At 43.1% G+C, this 23,742-nt stretch overlaps 1 protein-coding gene across 1 annotated transcript in view; it reads right to left on the bottom strand.

The window, feature by feature from the left end:
• The window catches only part of COLQ (collagen like tail subunit of asymmetric acetylcholinesterase), a 3,098,435-nt gene that overhangs the window by 1,124,491 nt on the left and 1,950,202 nt on the right, over positions 1–23,742 (bottom strand). The gene's annotated exons all lie outside the window — the stretch shown is intronic.

The following is a 23,742-nucleotide window of genomic DNA, read 5'->3' as shown; positions in this document are numbered from 1 at the left end:
CTTTAGTGTCTTGTGCAATTTTTCTTTCGAAGCTGGCCTTAGATGATTTTATGAGGGATCGTATTTTCTTGACAGTATTTATCTGAGATGCCTTCCCAAGCTCACAGCTTCAGGCCACGGACACTCGGACTGTGCCTGCCAGGGGTTACATGGGCATGTCCAGTTATAGACCTCGATGTGCTACTCTCCCCTGATAATGACATATGTCCGCTGGAACCAGGTCCCTCCTGGGACTGGCCCGGCCCATGTGAACGTGGCCTGCTGGGGTGTAGTGTGGACAGCTCCCCCCTGCAGTACTGGGGCTGGTACTGCCACTACATGAGCAGCTTGGTGTTCTTGCACGTCCACTTCAGTTGCCAGCTGTTGGTGTTGCTGGCCTATGTCCATGCGGCCAGTGCCACACTCCCACCACATGTTCTAGCACGGACAAGCCACGGTCGATGAGGCCCACCACCTCATCCAACTGTCTATCCATGACTTCGGTATAATCACAGAGTGCACCTGGAAGTTCATGGAAGTTGTCACAGATGAGAGAGCAGGCCTCTGCAGCCTCCGACCCTGCCTGGTGTACAGTTCCATAAGTGCCTGCGCCTCCATGACAGCCTGAAACATGCATCTGGTGGTACCAGTTGTGGCACGTCTGCCAGGGGCATGATGACCAGTGGCCCTCCCATGAGCACCCTGGTACATCTGCTTATGTGATGCCCTGCTGGACATCTGGCTATGCCTACTGTGTCCAGACTCAGCAGGCATAGATACCACACTCTCCTGTGCACTGCCACCAACCTCCAACTGTCCCTCTGGTATGGCCACGGGTGATGGGGTATCTATAGGCACTGTGACTGTGTTTGGGGTTGGGGTGAATAACAGGGGGATGTCAAACGATGGTGCAGTTTCTGCTTCTGACAACACTGCCTGTGCCTCAACAGTCCTATCATCATTTTTGGTGTCTGTATGGACACCAACATCAGATTGCATGCAGGAGGGACACTGACCCACTTCACCACCTTTGAGGGGAAAACAAGAAATGCACTTAAAGACCTGTACGGCATTGCATAACAGTACACACATGCACGCACACACACACACACACACACACACACACACACACACACACACACACACACACACTGTAATTCCACCATAATACCTACCTGTCCCTGAGTTTACAGACAGTCCCATGTTTATTCACGTAAGTTCCCCATCCTGCTTCACACTTGGTAACATACACTCATTAATACCACTCATTAACGTATCATTCTTGTAAATGCCTAGACAAATGATCACAACACAAGACCTGTTACTCCATTACCTCCTTGATTTGATTGGAGTAGGTTTTACAAGGCCTCACTGCTGTTCACCCTGGGTATGTCCGGACATCGTGAACATGGCCCACATATGTTAGGGGCTACTACGTTCACTCCATAATGTCACGCACTGAAGTGTCATATGTAACTATTGCTCAGTAGATGCAAGATCTGCTGCCTAAGCAACTTATTATATGGACAACAGTAATATATAGATACACTCCCTGGTGCTGTCTAGTAATTCCCCAATGCATCTGTAGTGCTGCATATGTGGGTAGTCATTCACCTTTCTGCTTATTGCAGTTTTAACAGTAAACCTGGTGACTAGATTCCCTCCCAATGCACGTTCTATGCTACAGACCTTATTATACTATCAGCTGCCCTGTGATTACACATCAGACAAGTATTCCTGGTGTCTCATGTGTCAGTCCATGTCAATGTTCTGCACGATTCCAAAGGGAAGTACTGATGTATGAACAACCCCACAATTATACATGTGCATACATGACATGCACACAAACACATCCTACATGCATCAACCCCCCCCTCCACTCCACCAGATTGCACTTACAGACAAAAATAACCCCCCCATACACACACACACACCCACACACCTACAGGTGAGGTTGCACAAAGATAGTACACACAGACCCCATTACCCCAACCCTTATTGTGGCTATGGGGAGTGTACACACCCTTATTGATATGATGCACTCTTCCTTGATATGCCATGGGACCACATCACTGTATATGTTAACATTACATGAGCCTGATATGTCACATATGTCCTGTACATTCAAATGCAGTGTCTAACATATATGTTAGGTGTGCAGATGCTGAAAGCGATGCATACACTCTGTGGGTGCATATGTGTACATGCCCTTATCATGATCATTTGTTGCAACTATTGTTATGTGTACTACAGCAGTCACTATTCCTGGCAGGGGTATACTAGCATGGGGCCATCTGCATTTGCCATATATGGTCAGTCTGCCCTACACATGTCTTGCATGATTGCAAGGTCAACTCATGTGCACATCCCTTGGAGTTCACACACTGCCGTCACTACTGCTGTGGAGTCAGGGTTACATCATCCATAGTTCCTGAACCTGACTGTGTGCAGATACAGTCATTCATAGCATCCTTAGGATCCCTGCTGCAGTGCACTGGTGTGTCATGATGACACCCCCGTCCCTCCTTCAGCCTTTTTGCAGATGCTTGACAACTATGGCCTGCACATGTGTGTCAGTTTGCAGTGTCCCAAACACTAAACACCACATGTAACAGCCTAGTCCCAGCTAGTGAATGGCAAACATACAGATGTACACTGGCACTGGCTCAATACAGATGGGGATGGTGGACCTGAGGTGAGGTGTGGCATTGGTTGTGCACCACATGTATCTTACATGATACTGTCTGTAGGTTTCCAACATGGTCATGGTACACCAGTACACATTGCAATGCATGACTTTTGGAAACCTCTTCTGTTATGCATACACTACCTTTAAAGAGGCCTGGCTGATGTATCATGTAGTACAACTGTCAGATCTGATTACCCTAACCCACAGGCCACATGCTTGCAGAGTTCAGGTAATTGCTGACATGGGACATGCACAGCCAGTACTTGCTAGACATTCCTGTAACCCACCCTCAGTATTGTGGTATGTTACTGGGCAGCCCGCATGACCAGTTTGCTACATGTGACATCATTTGTCTTGGATGACCATCTGTTTATTTCCTACATCATTCCTGTCCCATAAATCCTTGCCACATAAATGACTGTCTGCACAGTTTGCCATGGCATATGCAATGGTGAGGTATGGCTGCATGTCCAGCTCATGCGTGCTACCTGCTGGGTATGGGGCCCAGCCATGTCATGTAAGATGTGTGCAAGCCACACCTGCCTCTGTTGCAGGTAAGTGTGCACATTTGATGGCCAAATGTCTTGGACAGCAGACCAATAAGTGGTGCGACATTGGGATGTTTACTTGCTGAATGGTGCATATCCATGACAAATGCCTGCAGTCAGTACCTCGACAGCTACTTCCACTATATTTTATCTGGAGTGTGTGCACACATATGCTTCCAGTGTTTGTTATGTATTCCCCATATTTGCTGCCCTAACCTACGATTCCATATTACACACTGATTGCTCATGTTGGGACTACATTGCAAGTTTTTACGCTTGTGGACCGCTGTATTATGATATGCTGTAGTGTAGATCTGGAAGAGTTGCCATTGTAATACTGGTATATACACTGTTGTAGCACTGTATAAGGGTGATGTTTCATACATGTCCTTACTGTAGGTCATTTGTCCCACCATTATGCTCATCCCTGTGGACACATTTTGCAATGACAGGATGTTAGTTATATTACAGGTGCCTGACATAACCTTCAGATACACCATTATGGTCACCACTGTGATGCACTGCAGTTAAGAGCAACAATACGTGAACATGTACGGCATGCATTATGGGTAGGTGTGTTAGATGTGTGCATGGAATATACCATAGCCATTACATGACCGGTGTATTGGCAAGCATGAACATAAACCATACTCACCAGTTACAGGCTGTTGCCTTGGTGGTATATCAGAGGGATCTACATAAGCGTGTGAGAGATGTGATGTCAGTAGCCACAGCTGTGGCATTAGTACACGGTGGGTGCAGCATTACAGTACATCAACAGTACAAGTCCACAATACTACAGCTTATACACATCTGTTTATTACTATTATGCAGCAACAGACTATATATATGTCATGTCACATATGCATGATCTACTTGTACAGATGCAGATGGATATGTAACAGTGGTCTACTGATGTGCCCTGCAGCCTTATCTGCACACTCCTCAGCCGGTGTGTGGGTATCACTCACCTCCACTTTGGTCTCTGCTAGTTGTTGCATGTGTGAACGGGCAGATGCCACAAGGCTGGCGAGGGGCTCCTGAACACGTCAGGGGGGGTGGATGGCATGAACCCCCCCCCCTGTTGCAAGGTGATCCACCAGACTGCAGCAGCATGCCGATGGGCATCGCGGAGCAGGTTGCTGTAATGATGCCGGACCTGCTCATAACTGCGGTTATGCAGGCCGACATCATTGACCCTGTGGACTAGATCATTCCACAGGATGGTCTGCTCCTGCTGCTAATGGGCTGTGCTTCAAAACAGCACCTGGTAGTGCTGTATGAGGTGGTTGATGATGACTTCATTTTTATCCACTAAATACGCAGGTAACCTGCCATGTGACATCTTGCCTGAAAGACATAAAAATGGAAACAGGTCTGAGCAACTCATGCAGCAAGGTTACCATAGTTCTTAATACATATCTCTGTCACCCCCCCCACTATATCTGCAACAACAAAATGTTCACACAACTCAATAGGTATGGCTACAGCTTAACTACCACTGGGACATTTAACGTATTGTACCACGCTTTGTGCTATGTGTTTGTAGCCAGGCTTCCTGTGGGGACACTATCCTTGCTGGCCTGTTACGGACAATGTCACCTGCATGCCATTGTAAGGGCTTCTATAGTTCCATATATGCATGTGGTCTGTTTGCTATGGGTATGCAGGAACTCCATCAAGGCTGGGTCTGAAATGGCCTTGTATGCCAGACATAGGTCACCTCTGAGAAGTCTGTATAAGACTGAGTAGAGGAATAGGGATTTTAGCCTATCTGTATAGGACAGGTGTTTGAGACCTCGGATTTTCCTGGTCAGGAACCTCTGTTGTCTGTCAAACTGCTGCATGTGCTTGGCAAGGTATATGCCGAAGGGGGCATTGTACTCAATAATGGGTCTGATAAGGGAGGAGTACAGGGATGTTTTGACCTCCTTGTTCCTGGATGAAATACCCTTATTTATGAGGTGGGCCATGTAGAAAGCCTTCCGTACAAGAGAGGCAACGTCATGGTCAAAAGTCAGGTTGCTATCAATCTATGTGCCCAAGTCCTTCACAACTGATTGCATGCTTAATACATTGTTATTAATGTGATAATTAGTGGGGATGACATTTTCTGTAAAGAGGATAATGATGCATTTCTTGGCATTCAGTTTGAGGCCATGCTTCTGGCACCAGTCATTAGTTTGGGTAAGGCCCTCTTGGAGGATGTTCACATCACTAGGGGAAATTAAGACAGCACCCAGCTTGCAGTCATCTGCAAACCTGGTCAGCCACAAACTACTGGTTTTGGCTTGCACCTCAGAAAAGTACATCCCAATCAGTATAGGCCCCAAGACCGTTCCTCGGGGTACATCGCTAGTTACTGGTCTAGTACTAGAGGTGGCTTCCCCTACTTTGACTGGGTTCTATCAGTGAGGCAGTTAGCTACCCATCTGGTAACATACAGGTTGATGCCTAGCTGGGAGAGTTTATCTATTATGCCCGAGGAATAGTGTCAAAGGCTTTGTTGAGGTCACGGTAGATGCTGTGCACTGTCTTCCCCTCGTCTATGTCTTTGGTGACTGTTTCAAAGAAGTTGACCAAGTTTAACAGGCATGATCTCCCTTTGACAAAAACAAACTGTGTGGGGTGAAGCTTTTGGAAGTTGTCAATGTCCTTGTTTATAAGGTCCATGATGATGTGTTCCATGGCCTTACAGATCAGGCTAGTTAGGCTTATGGGCTTATAATTGCCTGGGTCAGTGGAAGCTCCACCTTTGTGTAGAGGGATGACTGTGTAATGCTAAACTTTGCAGTAAGTGCTATCATGCAGGCATACCTTTCAACCTGTTAGAGTAAAAATCTGGACAAAGCCATAAATAATGGAGGGACAAAGGCCTCAAAATAGGGACATTTTTTAAATATTGCTTTTACAAACTGAAATTGATAGAATAACAGGTTTTGCATTAGCATGGTTCTCCTGCAGGGTATAAAGTCTGAAACCGAAGTGTCTGTGATTTATTTTCTGACTACAGTCCTCCATGATTTGCCAGAAAAGCACAATTTTGTGAAACAGACCAAAAATAAGAGGCAAAAATCTGTATAGTTGAGAGGAATGCATGCAGCACATATCCAGTTCGGAGATATCTGTAGTATAATCATGAGTGTGAATTTGTGTGGTCATTAATATATACTTTCATAAGTACATTATTTTTGGGTGAAAATGAAAATATTTTATTTTGGTATGTGTGACTATAGATGCTAGTATCAACCATGTCTGTTAATTATATGATGTACTGCGGTGGTGGTGCTGCGGTAGCGTTGTCGCCTCACTGTTTGACGTTGCCCATTCGATTCTCAGTTAGAGCGTCTTCAGTGTGGCGACATGCGTGAATGGGTGTTCCTTCATTAAAGGTTGTGCATTAGGCCCGGCAAGCCAGCACGTAAAACTCTACTGCCAATCATTAGCGGACTGGAGTTCCGCTGTGGCGACCCCTAACCGGGAAAAGCCGAAAGACATAAAAAAATACCTATGTGAATAAATTGCCTATGTGCATGCATATACATAAGCATATGCATGCACATTACTCAAGCAAAAAAGCACAAAGATTGCAATATATGCATGCATATATACATTATGTATGTATGTGTGTTGAATTAAATATTGAGATACATATGTAAATATGCAGGTACAGAGTCACTAATCATTTGCCATTACTATTTGAGATGATTTAGGTGGTGATAATGATATTCACCAATGAGTTTGTTCATTGTTTTGTGTTTTGAACAAATTCATTGATGATTATTCATTGTACACACACACACACACACACACATACATATATATATATATATATATATATATATATATATATATATATATATATATCATATATATTACATGCTCAGAACACATTATTGATTACATTTAGAGGTAGCTACACAAATGAGGGTGTGGATAACAGAGTGGAAGACAATGACAGTACAGTAATGTGATGCAGGCTAGTCAGCATCCAGATGTACTAAAAGTATAATTCCACATTGTAGGATAACAGCAGAACTGTTAGTTTTCTGTCAATTCACTTTCCCAACAATACAATGTATACAGTGTATACATTTTGTACTACCTGGCATAATATTATTGTATTCCATAATAGGTCATTATGGCTACATTACCCTTTAATGTTTAACTGACCCTCAGCATAATGTCAGACATTTGCATAGACCTAAAATTTGACATCAACACACTGACCATTCCTTGTGTGTACTGTTGCGGACATTTGACAAGGTGATGGCAGTCCTATCCTTGGACTCAGCACAGATCCACGTGGTGGCCTGCAGAGTGATCCAAGCAGCAGAGAGCTAAAAGAGTGACTTTCTACCAGATATAAGTATTTTTTGTGGCTTTCCCACTGTTATTAAGCTAGCGACTGCATTTCGCCTGTTTTACTGCTACTTTAAGTGATTTCTGCATTTTACACTGTTTATTGCACTTTAAGTTACTAATTGTTGCAAATTGTTTCTGTAGGCTACACACTAAAGTGCGCTAGCCGATTTACAGCATTTATAGCATTTACTGTCTGTTTTTTTCCTTGTCTCTGTAAAAAAACAAAAAAATCTCTTGTTTTCCCGCCTTACTGAACTAGAGTAGTCCAGTTTCAGAGTTGCTGATCCCTGGGCTTTGTTTTTAGTTCCTGTTACTGATCCATTGCCTTATTAGGAAGGAGGGAAGTTTCTTTGCTTACCAGTGGGAGTGGGAAGCACTGAGCGGCCTTTTTGTCCGATTTGGTGAAGTTTCAGCCAGAAACTAGTAGTCCATTGGTTGTTTTGGGCCAATTCCTAGCTCCCTTCAACCCCCTGCTACAAAACACACTAAACGCGCGTTAGCGCGATTTAGTGAGGAGTTGCCACTGTTGCACACAAGAGCAGTGGCGGTTAAACTATTCGGGCCATCTAAATTCCACTCTTCAAATTTTCCCTTAGAACTACCTTCCTCGAGCTGTACTGCTGATCTAACCAGCAAATCCTATAACTGAAAAGTTCATCTCTACTTGATTCCCAAGTAGACTATTCTCTATCTGTAAAGCCTAGCACTTACTCCTACAGTACTTGCACCTTGATAAAGCACTCTTATTATAGATAGTACCCTACCAGCCTAAAACCTACTTCCCCCGGAGTCCTTTGAAAGTCTCTTTATCTACTACTTCTAGTATGTCGAGGGATCAGTTGCTAGTGTCCTCTCCAGCTCAACTGGTGAACCTGGGAATATTGAGGCAATGTTACAATTGCCTCATGTACACAGACAATCCTCTCCTTCTCCCACAAAACACAAATACATGCGTGAGATGCAACTATACGGCCAAACTGGAGGCTGAGCTCTCTCAACATAGGACTGGCAAGACCAGACAGGAGGAGAAGGTAACCACACACAATACATACCCAGTCACACATGGTACCATCACAACTTCAAATCATACACATACTCACACAAAGACATACTCGAGGCTCTGATCAAAATTTACCAAAACAGCAGAGGCCACCAAAGCAGACACCCAAACAACTACCACCTCACGACCCAACACATGCAACACATAGACCACACAGTCAGAGTGTCAAACAGTCACAGCCCTTAAGGCCAAACAAAATGCCAGACACACTTGTCATTGGTGATTCCATAGTCAGACACACTGACGTCCCGTTCACCAGACTGAGTAAGGAGAAGGTCACAGTAAGCTGCCTGTCGGGCGCTAGAATCCGCCACATAACGCAAGCACTCAGGTCTCTCAACAGCAGGTACAAGTGCGACTCAGTCATTGTCCACGCTGGTGTCAACGACCTGAGACGTACCTCCTTGGACTACATGAAAAGGGACATCGAGGAGCTCTCTGATTATGTAGCCCAGGCAGGTATGACCCTGACCTTGAGCAGTATCCTACCTTCACCTAGAATGATGCCACAATACAGTGATAAGATGATCAGCTTTAATAATTGGCTTAAATTCTGGTGTCATTCAAAGGGATCCAATGTCTGTCTGCCTGGGATGACATGCTGGACAAGCCACGCTGCTTCGCAAGGGACAGCTTGCACCTGTCACCCCTGGGCTTCCGGATATTGGCAAAGGCTCTTGCCACCCCCATAGTGCCTTTTTTAGGCAAGGCTCAAATTCTAAACCTACCACCCTAGAACACCAAAAAGGAAAAAACTAAGGGTAATGCTGCTCAATGCCAGAAGTCTCAATCTCAAGATGCACGCACTCGAGGCCCTTCTCAATATGGAGAACATCGATGTCTGTGCTGTGACAGAAACCTGGTTCAAGGCTCCTGAGAGCACCCCAGCACTAACAGGTTTCACCTCATATCATGCGTTCCGACCCCAAAATCCGGACAAAACCAAGAAAGGAGGGGGGGTGTCCATATTCATAAAGGACACCCACACCTCAAGGTTGGTGGCAACGCACGATGCATCGGAGACCATCCAGGTGCAATTAACCATAGGCAAGACTGCTCTGCAATTTGTAGCATGTTACAGGCCACCCTCTCAAACTCAGGAACCTCACATGGCCTTCCTGAAAACATTGGAGGGGATAAATGTATCTCCAAACACCATCATACTAGGTGACTTCAACTACCCTAATATAGACTGGGAACACTACTCAAGCCCGAACACTCTAACCCAAAGATTCCTGGAATTCATAAACTCAAATGCCATGGAACAACTAGTCACCATCCCCACAAGAGGAGAAAACATACTTGATCTCATCATCACGAACACGGGATCAAAATGTTCAACACCGGAAGTATACCCCTCACTGGTGAGATCAGATCATAAACTAATCTCGCTGGAGGTCCTCATCCGCCCCCACCTGAAACAAAAAAGACCACAGTGAAAAACTTCTCAAAAGCCGATTTCACACTTCTAAAAACTAGTGTGGTCTCCTTTAAGGCCCCTGAGCCAGTGGTAAACATTACTCAAACCGCTGAATCACTTACAAATGCCTTCTACCAGCACCTACAGGACTGCATGGATCAGGCAATCCCAAACAAAACTAAGACTCTCTGTACCAAAGGCAAGCATCCAGTCTGGTGGACCCCAGCCATAAACAAGCTCTACAACAAAAGGAGGAAGCTACTACAAGATAGAGCAAAATCCTTGAAAGGTAAGACACCTTTGATCATTATAAGTAAAAAACTAAGAGCTCTCATAAAATCATCCAAGGCAAATTTTGAGAGAAAAATCGCCAAGGACTCTAAAGACAATCATAAGGCCTTCTTTAGCTATGTTAGAAACCTAGGAGGAAACTCACAGATATGCTCAGAATTAGTTCAAAATGATTTGAAAATTACTGAACCTACACACATTGCCAACATACTGGCTGACAGGTTCAGTGCAAACTTCTCCCCGCCCAAAAGGAGAGATATATATTCCAGAGGATTGTAGCCCCCCAAACATCTCCAACGCCCAGGTGAGAACTGCCCTCACTAAGGCAAAAAACACAGCATCCATGGGACTGGATGGTGTCCCCGGCTGTGTGCTTCACGAACTCAACGAGGAATTAAACCCACAGTTAGGACAGCTGTTTAATCTTAGCCTCACCTCAGGATACGTACCCAAGGAGTGGCGACGGCGACTGTGGTCCCACTTCATAAGGGCGGTGCCTCCACAGACCCTGGAAATTACCGCCCATTAGCGTGACAAGCCTTATCTGCAAAGCCATGGAGAGGATCATAATGGAACTCATAAATAAAGACATAGGGAACTTGCAGACTTTGGATCCAACCCAGTTTGGCTTTGTCAAAGGCAGATCCTGCCTCTTAAACTTGGTTGACTTTTTCGAGACAGTCACCAAGGCCATTGATGAGGAAAGGCAGTCCATACAGCCTACCTCGACCTGGCAAAGGCCTTGACACAATACCCCACTCAGGTATCATCGAAAAACTCATCAGCTTGAATGTAAACCCATACATCACAAGATGGGTTGCAAACTGGCTAAGTGACAGAACCCACAGGGTCAGAGTTGCTGGAGCCATGTCAGACTCAAAGCCTGTCACAAGTGGTGTCCCACAGGGCTCAGTCCTGGGTCCACTCTTGTTCGGCATCTACTTTTCTGAAGTACAAGCAAACACAGGAGGGTTACGGATGACAAAGTTTGCAGATGACTGCAAACTGGGCGCCATAGTCGAAAACACATCTGACACAGATATCCTCCAGAAGGGCCTCACAGAAACGGATAACTGGTGCCAGAGCCATGGCCTGAAGTTAAATGCCAAAAATGCATAGTCATACCCTTGGGAAAAACAAGGTTACCCCTAGCTACCATATAGGTGGCAATCCACTGAGCACAGAAAAAGTCATCAGGGATCTGGGGACCCAGGTTGACAGTAGCCTTCGCTTGACACTCATGTTGCTAAAGTAGTTAGGAAAACCTTCTATATCGCCCACCTGATCATGAAGGGATTCACATCTAGATCAAGGGAGGTCATCGTCCCCCTGTACTCATCACTAATTAATCCTATGATTGAGTACAATGCCCGCTCGAATGTATCTGACCAGACACCTGCTGCAGCTTGAAAGGCCCCAAAAGTTCCTCACCAAAAGGATAAAGGGTCTCAAAAATATGTCTTATGCTGCCCGACTGAAAGGACTCCAGCTCTATTCAGTCTCATACCGTTTGCTCAGAGGTGACCTGTGCCTGACATATAAGGCCATGTCAAACCCAGATTTGATGAATATGCTTCACCTCAAAAAATCTAGATCCCTCAGAACCACAAGGGCGGGAGACTTAAACCTTGACACGGTTATAAACAGAACGTGCTGGAGGGACAGATTCATCACCCAGAGACTCCCTGTGCTGTGGAACAAAATCCCGGTACATGTGAGGCAGAGCACCTCGCTGGCCTTGTTCAAGAGGAATCTTGACCAATGGATGGGAGATCGCAGATATACCCTAGGGATTACTTCAGTGTCACTGCTTGACAGAGACACAGCAAAATGATAGGCATAGTTTTTATTCAAACTAAAGGGGTGGCGAAAGCCACATAACTATGGGCTAGGCTTATAAATGCCCTTGGGCAGATAGCCTAGTATGAACCTATGAACCTATGAACATCCTTGTTTTCATTTGATTCAGTCAGGTTTGGGGTATAGCACTGTAGGGCTTATCATCAGTGCATAGCAATGAGAGCATCACCAGAGGTGACATAATGAGTGGGAACACTGTTCTGTCATTGGCATGAGATCTGCAGTCTAGCTGTCTAGACAATACATTTTCTGTGAGTAGAATATTTCTCATTCAGGCCTGGGGTGTGTTTGTATGGTTTGGGTCATCCAGAAGTGTACTGGCAGGCCTTATGTAAATGTTGTTGTTCACTTCCAAGATGACAGTACTGCATCTGTATAAGTTTTTAGGTTTTGTTGCTTCTCTGTACTAAACACTGTGTTATGTGATGCTATCATGTAGCCTATGTACAGACGTGATTAATAGGTCTGTGAACTGTGATCTCCATTATCAGATATGTATCATATCTGAAATTTATAGACATTAAAAATGCCTAGAATTTCAAGTCTGTCAGTAACACACAAACAGGATGTTATTTTCAAACCGCATGAATATAAATGTAGATTGTGTTACATACATGCATGCATACATACATATAAAAGTAGCTATTTGTCAAAATATAGGGTTATAGATGGCATGAGATTTTTGGTTGTAGCACTTACTTTTTACTGTCTTAGTAAAAGTACCCCTGTAATTACCTACTATAATATTCTCGGAATGGTACTGAAAAGTATATGGGAAATATATAGACTGCATTTGTTTCAGCTTTCAAATGCTAATCAGTGTAAATTAACTGTACTTCAGCCAAACATTCAGGAAAAATGTGAAAGTTGAAAACATTTTACCACAATGAATGATAGAAAAAAAGTGAGAAAAGAAAACCAGCAGGATGGAATTACTATTAGACAAATAGTTATGGTGCGATTTCGGAAGGACAACATACAGCACCAGCTAATGAGAAAATACTTTTCGAGCAGTGATTAGATTCAGTTTGAAAGCTGCATGACATTTTTAGAGAAAAGATGCAAAATATTTTATTATTTTAGAATATTTGGACATTTGTTAGTCAACATGTTTCTTTGCAAGGCACAACTGTCCAAAGCAATGCTGTGCTGTAAAATGAGGGAAATATGTATGACTATAAAAGTGCACCTACATCACACACACACACACACACACACACACACACACACACACACACACACACACACACACACACAAGCAACACTAATAACACACTGTATGAAAAATAATTGATAGTGGAGGGAAAAACATTTGTAGCAACAAGCATGAAAAATACTATTGCCTAGGCTTGAATACTTATTTGCAAAAGCAAGTACATAGTAAAGTAGCTATCACTTCATTGCTAAAGAGGCTGCAGGTCTATGTGTGACAAGAAGATGGCATCTCTAGCTGAGTAAAATCTAGTCATTCAGCTAATCTAATTGCTCATGAGTGGGGGAAGGAAAATACAAAAGGACAAACTGCAGCTGCAAGTTCTAAGCATTTCCTCTAAACCCCCCCCACTGAGAGTTTGTGTAATCTGACCTGCAGTATGCTAAAAAGGCTATTTGAAAACCTTGCCTCTAGCTGAACATGTGACTTACAGAGTACTAAAATGTAAACAAACTCCTCTAGCAAAAAATCTGAGCCAGTGCCCCTTTAAGTATACTTTTCTTTGCACTTATTTAAGATTAGAAATTTGTAGATAAGTCTTTCACTTGAATACTGTACTCCCTGTCTAGCTGCAGTTAGTCTTTCACTCCCCCCTCCCTGTTCTTGTTGTGGTATTAATCTTGGTGGCTTTGGAATCACCGCCCCTGCTGTAAATATGTTTTTGGACACTGCTACTGGGCCCATCTCATTTGCTCACTCAACTGAGTACAGTGAGATCATATTTTGATTTCAGACACTCCTATCAGTCCCATCTCCTTTGCTGTGTACAGAGAGAGCACTTGGGAAGGCCATCCCCTATACCATTTTAATCTGCCCTGTTCCCTCCCTCTCCACAAAAAAAAAAAAATACTTATACTTTCATGAGCTGCTCTTACATAACTGTCTTCTACTTTAATACCTTAATTTGCTATTATGTGTGCTTTTAAGTGTTCAAGTGCTCTTATTTGATTTTTCATATACTTGTTTTTGTCATTTTAACTTATCTACATTTATTTAAACTGTAATTGCCTTAATGTTGCTACACACTCAAGTGTGCTAGCTTGTACTGCATTTAAAGTGTTTTTGCTACTGTCATTAGCTCATTCTTTCTAATACAGAGAGAACATTTTGAGAAAGCCAACCCACTTAACTAAAGAAAAAAAAAAAAAATATATATATATATATATATATATATATATATATATATATATATATATATATATTGTTTTCTGCCTTTCCTGTAAGTAGTCTAATCCAAACACAGATTTGCTGTATCCAGGACTGTTTGTAAGCTTCTGAGCCCCCAAAGCTTTTCTGTGTTAGAGGGAAGCTTTCTAGCTTATCAGTGGGAGTGGTAAGCACTAGGCAGCCTATCTACCACAAGAGTAGCTTCTGGCCCAGAAATTGTAGTTTATTGGCCATTTGGGCAGTTTTTCCATATCTTTCAACTTTCTGGTTTAAAAGCCTGCATTTGCGCTTGTTTCCCACCTTCCCTGTAACTAGTTTAGTCCAGATAAAAATTTGCTGTATCCAGGACTGTTTGTAAGCTTCTGTGCTCCCAAGCCTTTCTGTGTTGGAGGGAAGCCTTCTAGCTTATCAGTGGGAGTAGTAAGCACTAAGTAGCCTATCTACAACAAGATACAGATTCTTAGTTTTAGCACTTGAATTTGCTTATTCGTGCTCAGCACTTGTTCAGAACTTGTTGTAAGCACTACATAAAATACAAATTACTACAGCACTCAATCTTCCTCATTACCTAGAGGAAAACAGTTTATGTACTTACTTTCCTCACTTGCTTAGAGAAAAACAGCTCTTGTACTCACTTTCCTCACTTGTCTAGAAGAAAATAGTTTTTTATTCAGGCATGTCCAAGGGTCAGCTCCTAGTGTTCTCTCCTGTCTATCTGATGAATCTGGGCATCTTGGGACAATGTAGCAATTACCTCATGTACACAGACAACCCTCTCCTCCTACCACCCAACACTACAACCTGTGAGAGATGCACTTATCTAGACAAACTGGAGGTAAAGTTCTCTCCAACCAAGACTGAACTTGACAGTCAAGAGGAGAAGGAAAACACTTGCACCACACCACACTCATCACATAGTCCCACTAAATCTACACCACCAAAATCTGCACATAGAAACACAAACACATTTGTGGAGGCTCTCAATAATAATCTGCTCAAGCAACAGAGACCTCCAAAGCAGAAACGCGAGCAACCTCCCCCCACCAACACAACCCAAATGACACATAGCCCACAGACTCAGTGTGCCACTCAACTACAGCCCATAAGGCAAAACAATGGACCCAACACACTAGTCATAGGTGAATCTATAGTCAGGCACACTGATGTCCCACTCACCAGGCTAAACAAAGAGAAGGTTACTGTTAGCTGTCTGTCAGGTGCCAGGATCCGCCACACAGCCCATGCACTTAGGTCACTCCACAATAAGTACAAATATGACTTTGAGATTGTCCATGTTGGTGCGAACGACCTGAGACATACCTCCCTGGACTACATGAAAAGAGACATGGAAGAGCTCTCCGATGTAACCCAGGCGGTTATGACCCTAGCCCTGAGTAGCATCCTGCCATCGCCCAGAATGATACCGCAGCACAAGGACAAAATAATTGACTTCAACAATTGGCTAAGCTTCTGGTGTCATTCTAAGGGGATCCAGTATCTGTCTGCCCGGGGCGACATGGTCAACAGACCACGATGCTTTGCCAGAGATGGCCTGCATCTGTCACCCCTGGGATTCTGGATACTGGCTAAGGCTCTTGCCGCCCCTATAGTGCCTTTTTTAGACAAGGTTCAAATGACAAATTCACCACCGTAACAGGAACAGGTAAGCAAAAACTGAGGGTAATGCTACTCAATGCTAGAAATCTAAATCTCAAAATGCACTCACTCAAGGCACTCCTTAAAATGGAGAACATCGATATCTGTGCAGTGACTGAGACCTGGTTCAAGGCTCCAGAGAGCACCCCTGCATTACCAGGCTATAACTCATACCACACTATTCGGCCATCTAACCTGGACCGGAACACCAAAGGCAGAGGTATGTCCATATTCATTAAGGATATCCACACCCCCAGGCTAGTTGCTCAGCATAATGCATTCGAGGTTATCCAAGTGCAAATAACTCTGGGCAAAACTGTAATCCAAATTGTAGCTTGCTACAGATTCCCCACCATGCCCCAGGATTCCCACTCCTCTTTTCTTGATATACTGGAAAGTTTTAGGGTTCAACCAAACACCCTAATATTGGGCGATTTCAACTACCCCAGCATTAACTGGGAAAACTACTCATACCAACTCCTTCACTCAGCACTTTCTGGAATTCATAAATTCCAATGCCCTGGATCAACTTATCCACACCCCCACCAGGGGCAACAATATCCTTGACCTAGTCATTACCAACATGAGTGACCGGTGTTCCACACATGAAGTCAAGTCTTCATTGGTCAGATCTGACCATAAGCTAATCACCCTAGATATCCACATCCCGCCCCTACCCCCCATTAAAGAAATCACGGTAAAACAATTCTCCAAAGCCAACTTCATGCTTCTTAAGACAGAAGTGTCGAGCTTCATGACACCCATGCAGATGGACAATACAGTTACGACTGCTGAATCCTACACAAATGCACTCTATAAGCAATACAGTGCATGGATCGTGCTCTCCCAAAGAGAACCAAGATGCTATCCTCCAAAAAAAGGAAGCCAATCTCGTGGTTTCCCTACCATAAACATACTCTACAACAGAAGGACTAAACTGTTGCAAAAGAGAGTAAAATCCCATGAGTGGAGGAGCTCCCTGGTCAGCCTCAGTAAGAAGCTGAGATCTCTTATAAGATCCTCCAAAGCTAGCTATGAAAAAAAGATTGCCACTGATTCTAAGGACAACCACAAAGCATTCCATAGCTATGTCAAGAATCTCAATGGCAACACCCAGATCTGCTCTGAGTTACAGCACAATAGCACAACAATTACAGAACCAACTGATATTCCCAACATCCTGGCATATAGGTTCAGTGCTAACTTTACCCCCCTCTCACCCCTTAAAGGGACCATATCTATACAGGTAGAATGCAGAGTCCCTGTAATCACAACTACACAGGTAAAAGCAGCATTCTCTAAAGCCAAAAACACAGCATCCATGGGACTGGACAATATCTCAGGCTGCGTTTTACATGAACTTCAGAACCAACTGGCTCCCCATCTAAGCACCATGTTCAATCATAGCCTCACGTCAGGCTTTGTGCTCACTGAATGGCCCACAGTAACAGTTATTCCACTCCACAAAGAGGGAGCTACCACTGATCCTGGCAACTATCGCGCTATTAGCCTGACAAGCCTGGTCTGCAAGGCCATGGAACATATCACCATGGAATTCACAAACAAAGACATTGGTAACCTCCAAACTCTGGACCCCACCCAGTTCAGGTTTGTGAAAGGCAGATCATGCCTCCTGAACCTGGTAGACTTCTTTAAGGCAGTCACCAAAGCCATAGACGAGGGTAAGGTGGTTCACACAGCCTATCTTGACCTCGCCAAGACTTTCAACACCATCCCCCATTCTGGAATTATAGCTAAACTCACTAAACTAGGTACAAATCCCTATGTCACAAGATGGGTTCCCAGCAGGCTCACTGACAGAATCCACACTGTAAAAGTTGCAGACTCCAAATCTGACTTCAAACCAGTGACAAGTGGAGTACCACAGGGTTCAATCCTGGGACCTCTCCTGTTTGGTATCTACTTTTCTGAAGTACAGACTAACACAGAAGGCCACTGGTTAACGAAGTTCGCAGATGACTGCAAACTAGGAGTTATAGTCGAGTCCCCAAATGATGTGGATATCCTACAGAAGGGCCTCACTGAGACAGACGCCTGGTGTCAGAGCCATGGCCTCAAGCTCAAAAAAAGTGCATTGTTGTCCCATGTTGGTAAAAACTCTGTACCCATGAACTACCCCATAGGCGGCAGTCTTCTTAACGCCAAATGTGTGATAAGAGACCTTGGGACCCAGGTGGACTGTAGTCTCTCCTTTGATAATCACATTGCCACAGTAGTCATAAAATCCTTCTACGTGGCACACCTCATCACAAAAGGGTTCTCATCCAAGAAAAAAGAGGTCATTGTTCCCCTCTACTCGACACTCATTAGACCCATTATAGAGTTCAATGCCCCTTTTGGAATGTACCTCACAAGACATTTGCAGCAGCTGGAAAGGCCACAGAAGTACCTCACAAAGAAGATTACTGGCCTCAAACAGATGCCCTACACTGACCATCTCAAAAAACTCCAGCCTTCCTCTGAAGCATATCGCCTACTCCGAGGTGATCTCTTCCTAACATATAAAGCTATGTCAAACCCAGAGCTGTTGGACATGCTACACCTAAAGAAATCCCAATCCCTCTGAACTACACGCTCTAGGGACCTAAACCTTGTCACCACAATAAACAGGACATGCTGGAGGGATAGATTCCTGTCCCACAGACTTCCCATACTTTGGAACAAGCTACCCATCTATGTCAAGCAAAGTTCCTCATTAACACTCCAAGAAAAATCTTGATGAGTGGATTGGAAACAGGAAATACACCCTAGGGATCACTTCTGTGGCTCTGCTCAACAGGGGCACAGGAAATTAACTTTCTTGGGTTGGCGTAAGCCAGGGAACTTTGTTGGCTAGGCTTACTTAGGCCCTTGGGCCGATAGCCTAGTATCTACCTATGAACCTATGAACCTATTCATACCTAACATCTCCTTACTCTCCCTTCTTCACTCACTTCTTTACTTCTACCAATTTCTCTATCCTGGCTTTTTCTGTAAATAAGCCACAAGCCTGATTTTTTTCTCATTTCTTATTGCAATTCTTGTTTGAATTAGACTAACTTACCTTTAATTTCTCAAAATGTTTTCATATTATGTATAATATGGTACAACTATTTCAAGTGTATTTGTTTTATGATTATTATTATTTTTAAATACTGTAAAATTGTTATTCTTAAAATGTTTTGTAATACTTTGGAAATTTTCTCCCTGAGCCTCCACTGAACATGGGCTCCCACCCAGTCGGACTTTCCCAGTAATCAAATGTCAGTAAATAAATATTCCTAGTGTTTCCCTCTCACATCTCTTTCTCTCTCATTTATACCATTTATTTAAATTCTATTTTCATTTTATCCTGCTCCTTAGCTATCCCTTCTGAAGAAGTTTGTACATCCCCCAGGAACTCTTTTTAACAGTTAAGTAGGTAAACTCCAGTGTCTCATTCTTGCTTGATTATCCTGCATATTTATCTTAGCATTTACTGGTGCATGGTTTGAAACAGTTATTGAATGTGTTTCAAAACTTTCAATCAAATACCCATGTGCCTGTGAAATATAGTTTCTGTTCAGCCTAGCCTGGTTATTATACCTCAGAGAATGACATGTAAATTCTGACTGGATTCCAGCTACTAATTTCACATCTTCCATTCTAAAGATTTCATATAGTTCTTCAGATCTCTATCCTCTTTTGTTAGATTTTTTTTCTAGGTCCCCATGATACATCTTCACTAGTGCACATGAGATCCCAGTCCTCACCCATGAATAATACTCTCTGCTGGAGGCTGATTACCTCACTGATAATTCCCTTAAGCTTCTTAATAGTAATTTTAGGTGGAATACAAATACATGCCATTGTAATCCTGTTTTCCTGCCAATAATCCCTTATTACCACAAATCTAATGTTGTCTTTGTTCTCCTCCACTATCACTACTGGAGCCCTTTCTGCTTTCAGCAGAGTATCGGGGACAAAAGGAAAGGGGGATAATAACATTTAGCATTTCCCCTTTTAATCCTGCAGCCTTTTTTTAACTCATAGCAAACACACACAACAATATACATTTTCCAGAATGTAAAGTTATTCCTCCATATATGGGTAGATGCCCCAGATAGACGCACAGATTTCACCCAATTTAAAGTTATGTTTAATCATGAAGAAAAAGGATATTAGAGCCTGTGTTCCATCCTGCACCCACACCATTCTTTCTTGTACCTTCTTAACTTCCCACCCAGATGTGACAAGCAGTTACCATACTCTCAAATAATTGATTTTTATCCTGAAGAAAAAGTAACTTGACTACCATTAAATTAACAGATTTTGTATTATTGTGATTTATATTGAAGTGATTACTAAGAATGCATCTCCTTGTTTTCCTTCAGTGTAACAGACTGAATTTATTTGTACTAAGCTACTTGTCACGTTTCCTTTAAGTACTAATTTTAGTGCTTACCCACACAGATGCCGTACAGATGCCTCACAAGTTATGGTTCACTCATTTACTGATTGATTGCCTTTGCCTGCAGACATTGCATCTGCCACTGAACAGTTCTGCTGGTAGACAAAAAAGGACCAGATAATGTTTTCCAGTTGCATCAGATAACTCATCTCAAATACTGGGAAACTCATTTACATGTTTTTCATGTCTATTTCTACATGCATGCATAGCTGGCCTTAGGCACAGGCCAACTAGACGGCCATCTAGGGCACCACTCTAGCAGGGGCACTTTTTCATTTGTTTCTGTTTTTGTAGCAAAGAAATGCTTTTTTTAATGTGTTGAATAAATACACGAAAAACTGAAGAGTAAGACAAGCTGAGAGAAAAAGTAATCTGGATGGTGTAGGTAGACCAGGATGGGGGCATCATGTGGTGGTGGTGGTGGGAGTGCTGTGCAGCCCTTTTGCCTAGGGCACCAGCTGACCAAAGGCTGGTCCTGCATGTATGCGCAACACCAAGGCAACTACTATAACTTAATACACACATATGATCTGTTCACTTAGGTTCATAGGTTGATACTAGACTATCTGCCCTAGGGCATTTACAAGCCTAGCCAGAGTGTGTTTGGCTTTCGCCACCCTTCTTAGATTAGTTGACTGTGCCTCTGTATAGTAGGTCACAGAAGATAGCCCATTTAAGGTTAGTTTACCGTGCCTCTGTCTAGCAGTGACACAGAAGAGATCCCAGGGGTAAATTTACGATCTCCCATCCAAACGTCAAGATTCTTCTTGAAGAGGGTCATTGAGGGGCTCTGTCTGACATGGATTGGGATTTTGTTCCAGAGTGAGGGGAGCCTCTGGGATATGAATCTGTCCCTCCAGCATGTTCCATTTATTTCTGTGCTGAGGTTTAAGTCACTGGAGCGTGTATTTCTGATGAATTTGGATTTCTTGAGGTGGAGCATGTCCATTAATTTTGGGTTGGACATGGCTTTATACATCAGGCACAGATCGCCTCTGAGTAGGCGGTAAGCAACTGAGTAGAGCTGGAGTTTCTTTAGCCTAACTGCATAGGACTTCTGTTTGAGTCCCTTGATCCTCTTGGTGAGGTACTTTTGGGGTCTTTCTAGTTGTAGCAGATGTCGGGTAAGGTACATCCCAAATGGGGCATTGTATTTAATTATGGGCCTGATGAGTGATGAGTAGAGGGGGCACAATGACCTCTCTTGATCTAGATGTGAACCCCTTCGTGATAAGGTGGGCTACATAGAATGTCTTTCTAACCACTTTGGCAATATGATTGTCAAAGGAGAGATTGCAATCTACTTGGGTCCCCAAATTTTATTTATTATTATTTTTATTTTACATTTGTTAACCGGGCTGGTCTATCTGGATACATATCCGTTTTCAGTAGAGGCCCGAGGAGAAAAGCTCCAATACACAATAGAAGTACATATTTAAATTGCAAGATTCAAAGTATTGTTACAACAAGAGAATACAGCTTACATATGCAGGAATGAAAATTTACATAGATGTTATATAAGACTAAAGGACAGACAGGAAATTATACACAAAACATTGATTTCGTTAAAGATACTGAAAAATAGACTGAAATCAGAGATTTTCCTTATTACTAAAAGGAAAGAGAAATTTTAGAGATCTGCATTAGGGAATGGGCTAGGGAAGTGGAGCTAGAAGTCATGAGATATGTAGTTAGTCAGGTTCTCGACATGGGCATGTCCATTGTGTGGAGAGATATTCTTTAAGTTTAGCTTTGAAATGATTGAGCGAAGAAGTAAGTCTAAGGTTGTTTGGCAGGGAGTTCCACTGCTTGCCAATGGAATTTGCATAAAGGGCATCCCCACCTGAGTTTTTTGCTTTAATTGTTAGGATCTGGATGCTGTTTGATGATCGGAGACTGTTGAGGTTAGTATATGGAGTTAGAATTTTGCACAGTGAGGGAGTTCTATCAGGATGATTGATTATTTTATAAGCTTCGGCGAGTTGGCTAAGTTTGAGGAGATTTGGCAGTTCCAACCAGCCAAGTCTTCGAAGATTAAGGCAATGATGGGTTCGATAAGGGGAACCTGTAATAAATCTGGCAATGTGGTTATAGGCAAGAGAGAGCATGTTAAGTTCACGTTTATTGAGAAAAGAGAGGATCGGGGAAGCATAGAGGAAGGAAGAGAGGAGATGGGTGCGAGCAATAGTTAATTTGGTAGTGGGAGTTAGGAAGTTTTTAATTCTGTACATAGATCCTAGTTTTTTGTTAACAGACTTTATTGTTTGGGTAATGTGTATGTCAAATTTGAGCTTATGATCAATAGTGACACCTAGCAGTTTGGTACTGGTGACAGGGGTTATGAGGGTCCCATTATTGGATTTAATATGAAAGGTTGTGTTGTTAGTGTTTGGGAGTTCTTTACCTAGAGGTGAGAAGACGTTGGGGAAGAAAAGTAATAGTTTGGTTTTAGCTGGGTTAAGTAGAAGTTTTAAGTCAGTGAACCATTTTTCAACTAGTGAAAAACAATGTTGTGTGGTCATTTGGAGATTTGAGAGGGAGACGTCGGAGCAGATTAAGGTAGAGTCGTCGGCGTATTGTATGCAGGTGGATTTAGGGATGACTGATTGAAGGTCATTTATGAAGATGGAAAACAGAAGTGGGCCCAGTATCGAGCCCTGAGGAACGCCTATGGTATTCGGGAGCAGTCCTGATATTCTGTTTTGCCATAGAACAGCTTGTTGCCTACCAGTGAGGTAGGCATTGAACCAGTTTAGTGCTGGAGTGTCCAGACGTAGGGTTTCAAGGATGTTGAGAAGGAATTGATGATTGACCATATCGAATGCTTTTGATAGGTCCAGAAAGAGGGCAGATGATATGAGTTTGTTATTGCGATTGTTGTTGATTGAGTCAATAAAGGAAAGGAGGGCAGTAGTTGTACTATGGTGCGGACGAAAACCATGCTGGGCATTGGACAAGAGATTATTAGAGGTCAGATAGTGAAGAAGTTGTTTGTGGATGCATCTTTCCATGATTTTCGCTATGGGGGACAGGATGGTTATTGG

This window comes from Protopterus annectens, chromosome 3.part1, assembly GCF_019279795.1.
Source record: "Protopterus annectens isolate FY-2018-M chromosome 3.part1, PAN1.0, whole genome shotgun sequence".
NCBI lineage: Eukaryota > Metazoa > Chordata > Ceratodontiformes > Protopteridae > Protopterus > Protopterus annectens.
The sequence above is the reverse complement of the archived record's forward strand: the minus strand, read 5'-3'. Positions and strand labels throughout refer to the sequence as shown.